The sequence below is a fragment of the Oncorhynchus masou genome, chromosome 15, assembly GCF_036934945.1.
Source record: "Oncorhynchus masou masou isolate Uvic2021 chromosome 15, UVic_Omas_1.1, whole genome shotgun sequence".
Taxonomy (NCBI): Eukaryota; Metazoa; Chordata; class Actinopteri; order Salmoniformes; family Salmonidae; genus Oncorhynchus; species Oncorhynchus masou.
The window spans coordinates 54,027,723-54,033,900 of record NC_088226.1 but is presented as its reverse complement, the minus strand read 5'-3'; positions in this window follow the sequence as shown (position 1 = coordinate 54,033,900).

The following is a 6,178-nucleotide window of genomic DNA, read 5'->3' as shown; positions in this document are numbered from 1 at the left end:
CATATAATTGGTTTGGTCCAGAGTCGGCGGTGTTAAGGATTCATGACTGTCTATACACAAAGCAAGTGCTGCCACTGTTTCCCCAGGAGGTCTGGCAGTGTTGCTTATCAACCCAGGGGCTGGGGACACTGCATTCCTGTTAATACTCAGCACACAAGTCATCTGCTCAATCTGATACTGCAATTTTCCATTTGCTCAAAAGAATGCAGAAAAGGAATGTCAACTTAAGTCCTAAAATATCTTGTATTACATAAGATGCACTACTAACCGATTGCGCAAACATCACCAGGGATTTCAAGGAAATGATGCAATGTTATTTTGCTTGGAGCGGAGTTATCTGGCTCGGTATGCCAGTCAGCATTGCTCAAATTCTGAGTCTTCCCCCTAGTGTTGATTTTAAAAACTACTCCAGCTCACCTAAAAATATTGCACACAACCAAATGGGTGTTTATTTGATATGTGGGTCAAAATAAACTAAGAGCAAACCTGTGGAGCAAGATCCACTTCTCCCTTCAGGACTGCTGTGGGAGTTGTTCTGGTGTTTTACTCAGTTCTGTGAGGACGTTGATGACATCGGCTCCACAGGGACATCCTTGGAAGCTGCTGGAGGGTGTCTCTTGTCCAGGTTTTTGGCCTCAGGAACCTCAAATGCCTTCAGAGAGTCCATTATCAGTTTTGGGTAACCCCAGTTCTTGTGAGTTTTCTTTTTCCTCACATTGCACTCTAAAGCCTCTTTCTGTCCGTCAATCAAAAAGGGCATGTCACTTGTCACTACCTCAATGTCATACTTGGGCTTTGGGAAAACCCTGCTGGGATCCATTTTTGGTGCCTTGGGTATGAGGGCATTAAGGGATTCCTGCAGACCCCAGAGGTGTTGGATTTTTTTGCGTTTGATGTGGAACTCTAGCTTGTCTCTCATTTCTTTGCTGATAAGTGCCTTAGAACAATTCAATTCAAACTCTACCTCTGACACTTCCTTAGGCTGAGGAGTTTCTTTGGGTGTGATCAGTTCCATAGACTTGCTGAAGATGGTAGGTGCTCCCAATGCATTTGCCAAATGCTTCTGTTTCAGGTTAATCTCAAGAAGTTTAATGGATGCCTTTCTCATGAATAAAATATTTTTCACTCTGGGTATAGGGATGCGCATACCTGGTCCGACTAGCTTCTTTACCAACCTCTTCGGAGGAACCCTTCCCTGTGGCATAGACAATCTGATTTCTAGGCACTTGCTCTTCAGTTCTATTTCAAATTTGGTCCTGGGATAAGTTTTGCTAACTTCCAACGCATCAGGTTGAGTGGATGTATCTATGACAAGAACACTGCTACATACACTTTCCTCAGTAGAATAATCAGACTGACTTGATGCTGCAGAGAGGGATTTCTCCCCATCTGTTTCCAGTGATGTTACTGTTATTGGCCTTATCTCATCCTGAAGTTGTTGGCAAGTGATCAGAGGCTGGGGAATTGTTTCAGCGTTACTGTCTATAATCAGATTTCCGTTGTCCATACTCTTATATCTCTGACACTTAGCGCCTTCTGACCTAAAGGCTTTTATATACTTCAAAGCAAGCTTAGGAAGAGCCCACTGCTTTTTTATAACTTTATGCTTCACATGACACTCAAGTCTGTTCCTTACCTCCTGGGGGAGGAATGGGGTTTCTACACCATGGAAATCCAACTGAACTGGCTGTGGTGTGACCTCCTCGGCTGCCGTCTTCTCCAGGGAGTCTGAGTAGAGAGTAGGCACTCCCAGTAGGTGGTGTAGTCGGTTTTGTTTCAGAGTCATCTCAAGGAAATCAGTTGTTTCCTCTCCAATCATACGGATTAAAAATGATCTTTGCTTGGGAAATGCAAAAAGATGGACAAAACATTGAGGACGAGGAGTCTTCACCAACCCTGGACATAATTTCAAACCTAAGGGCCTGCTAGATGTTCTAGTCTCCATCTTTTCCCGTTTCAGATCTTTCTGACCATTGATTGCCACCTGGGATATAAGAGTAGTGTTATCTTTTTTAAATGTGGTCTTTGCGTTGTCGTGCTGGTTGGGATCTGTAACTTTGTCACATACCATTGGTTTATGATTTTGCTCTTCAACAATTAAAAGAATTTCAGGAATCCTCTTTGTGGCCTGCTTCAGTCTTTCTGGGAGTAGCTTCCCAATAACTCGAACCAACAATATGGCACGTCTCCATAACCTGCGTATGATCTTTCGGCGGATGCTGTGCTCCAGATTGTGCCTCCCTTGCATTTTTTCTGACAGTGGGTTATTCAACTCTGACCTGCCAGCGGGACCTTTGTTAGTAGAGGATGGCTCATCTTTAGAAACCACTGGTGTAGCATGGACTGTTTCACTCATCTCAGACACAAGAGTAGATGGATTGGATGTTGAGCTGAAGGAGGACCAGGAGGTAAATGAGCTGATAGAATCAGAAGACCCCTTAATGTTCAGAGGCCAAAAGCTGTACTCCGTCTCACTGCTGGTGGCGGTGTCATTTCTGGACTCTGGAGTGTCTACTCTGATGTTGACGCACCTGTCACCATCGTTGTTGTATAGGTACATAGACCCACACTGTTTGCAGTCAGACGGTAACTCGTCATGACGTTTGGAGGAAAATAAAGGTTTTCTCTTTGTTTCCAATTCACTGCCCCTGTCGTAGAAAAAGTCATATTCATTGTCGTATTCAGAGTCACATTTAGTAGCATGGCTATAATCTGGGCTGGAGTCAAGATAGGAATCTGGAGGCTGCCTCCGCTGTGGCTTCCTCTGTCTTCTGCTCCCACAGCTGACCTTGTGCACAGTGTTCTCCGGAAGATCATCCAGTTCCTTCACATGGTCTAAGCAGCTACTGTATAGAGTGTAGCGCTGGGTGGTCAAATCCTTCAGCATGTCCCTTGTGAGAAAAGATACCACTGATATAAAAAAAATGTAAAGACAAGAAATGTATGAAATTCCTCAAGTGTTGGCCAGAGCACACGCACAGACTCTCGTTTGATTGCTCACACACACACACACACACACACACACACACACACACACACACACACACACACACACACACGTAACTGGTGGGAGGGGCTATAGGAGGATGGGCTCATTGTAATGTCTGGAATAGAATTAATAGAATGAGCCCAACGTGTGGTTTCCATACAGTACCAGTCAAAAGTTTGGACACACCTACTCATTCAAGGGTTTTTCTTTATTCACACTCTTTTCTACATTGTAGAATAATAGGGAATACCTCAAAACTACGAAAAAACACATATGGATTCATGTAGTAACCAAAAAAGTCTAAAACAAATCAAAATATAATTAAGATTTTAGATTCTTCAAAGTAGCCACCCTTTGCCTTGATGACAGCTTTGCACACCCTTGGCAGTCTCTAAACCAGCTTCACCTGGAATGCTTTTCCAGCAGTCTTGAAGGAGTTCCCACATATGCTGAGCACTTGTTGGCTGCTTTTCCTTCACTCTGCGGTCTAACGTATCCAAAACCATCTCAATTGGGTTGATGGTCGGGTGATTGTGAAGGTCATCTGATGCAGCACTCCATCACTCTCCTTCTTGGTCAAATAGCGCTTACATAGTCTGGAGGTGGGTTGGATCATTGTCCTGTTGAAAAACAAAAGCTCAAACCAGATGGGATGGCGTATCGCTGCAGAATGCTGTGGCCTTGAATTCTAAATAAATAACTTAGTTTCACCAGCAAAGCACCATTGCACCTCTTCCTCCATGCTTCATGGTGGGAACCACACATGCGGAGATCATCCGTTCAGCTACTCTGCGTCTCACAAAGACACGGCAGCTGGACCCAACAATCTAAATTTGGACTCATCAGACCAAAGGACAGATTTCCACCAGTCTAATGTCCATTGCTCATGTTTCTTGGCCCAAGCAAGTCTTTTCTTCTTATTGGTGTCCTTTAGTAGTGGTTTCTTTGCAGCAATTCGACATTGAAGGCCTGATTCACGCAGTCTCCTCTGAACAGTTGATGTTGAGATGTGTCTGTTACTTGAACTCCGTGAAGCATTTTTTTTGGCTGCAATTTCTGAGGCTGGCAACTCTAATGAACTTATCCTCTACAGCAGAGGTAACTCTGGATCTTCCATTCCTGTGGTGGTCCTCATGAGAGCCAGTTTCATCATAGCTTGATGATTTTTGCGACTGCACTTGAAGAAACTTTCAAGAAAGTTCTTAATTTTCCGCATTGACTGACCTTCATGTCTTAAAGTAATGATGGAATGTCGTTTCTCTTTGCTTATTTTGTTGTTTCTCTTGCCATAATCTGGACTTGGTCTTTTAACACCCGCACCTTTTATACCACCCGCACCTTGTCACAACACAACTGATTGTCTTAAATGCATTAAGAATGAAATAAACTCCACAAATTAACATTTTAAAAGGCACACCTGTTAATTGAAATGCATTCAGGGTGACTACCTCATGAACCTGGTTAAGAGAATACCAAGAGTGTGCAAAGCTGTCATCAAGGCAAAGGGTGGCTAATTTGAAGAATATCAAACATAAACAATATTTTGATTTGTTTACCACTTTTTTTGGTTACTACATGATTCCATATGTGTTATTTCATAGTTTTGATTTCTTCACTATTATTTTACAATGTAGAATTTTTTTTTTTAAAGAACTGGAATGAGTAGATGTTTCCAAACTTTCGAATGGTACTGTATGTATGATGTGTTTGATACCGTTTCATTAATTAAATTCCAGAGACAACAATGAGCTCATCCTCGTATAGCTCCTCCCACCAGCCGCCTCTGTCACTCACACACAAACAAGTTTCTAAACTTACAAAAAATCTGTGTCATCATTTCCTCTCCATAGATCCCATAAGCACCACAGTATGATGCCCGAGCAAAACAAAAACACAACGGTCTTGACAAGGATTGTCACATCAAGACCTAGGAACAGAGGCCGAGAAGAGAAATTTTCACCGTTCCTGAAATAATTATTTGCTGTAGCAAACATATTGGCGATGGAAGCTATCATCTAGGCCTGCTACATTTAGTGTTCAGCATTTGCCCCGTTAATGGCGCGTTTGAAGGTTGGTTTAACCGTGAGCAAATGTAGCAAGAGCATAAAGTGGACCGCTCTAATCATGATTATAATGTTACAGTTAAAGCGTCATAAACTATTGCGTAATGCGTTCTAATTTGTGACACAGTTGACACAAAAGCCATTTGAAGCAGATCAAATAAGGTCACTAATTAGTACGGAACTCCCCTCACCTTGTTGTCTAGGTCTTATTTAATAGGAAAAAACAAAAACCGGCAGACATTCGGCCCTCGGTGTAATGACTTTGAAAACCCCTGTTCTATCCTAATTAATCGATCGGCTTGACGCGCAGGTGCACTATAGGCTATAAATGAGGAGAGTTTACTTTGTATCAGCGAGTTGGTGACTGAGTTGGCGCTCAGGAAGGTGTGTGTGTGTGTGTGTGTGTGTGTGTGTGTGTGTGTGTGTGTGTGTGTGTGTGTGTGTGTGTGTGTGTGTGTGTGTGTGTGTGTGTGTGTGTGTGTGTGTGTGTTTCTTCCCTCCCTCCCTCCCATAAATATACTGGTGTCATCCCCATTATGTAGGTGTATTTTGTTAACAGATTGAGCTTTGATTTATTTGTTTCTCAGGCTTATACAGAGACTCATAGATGCTTTTATTACAAGCAGACTTGACTGTTGTAATACTCCCCTGTCTGGTCTACCCAAGCAAGCCATTGGTCAACTGCAAAACATATAGAATGCTGCAAAATGGGTACTGACCAAGACCAGATGGAAAACAATCACTACACCGGTTTTAATATCTCTGCACTGATTACCTGTGAGTTCTAGAATTACTTGTAAGGGTTTTCGATTGTTTTTTAAATCAATCCATGATTATGAACCCCAATACATGTCAGACATGCTTTAAAGTTATGTACCCAGGAGGTCCCTCAGGCACTGGCCATTTAACTATCCCAAAGCCTAGGACCAAGAGGCAATGGAGAGGCAGCCTTTATGCCCCCAACTTCTGAAATAGCCTGCCAGAGAACCTGATGGGTGTGGACACTGGAGATATTTTGAAAATATCTTAAAACACACCATTTTAGCTTTGCATTTCCGTAGTGTGATTTTTTTTGTTGTCTGTTTATAATTTAGTTTCATAGGCTCTTATCTTTGAGTAGTAAACA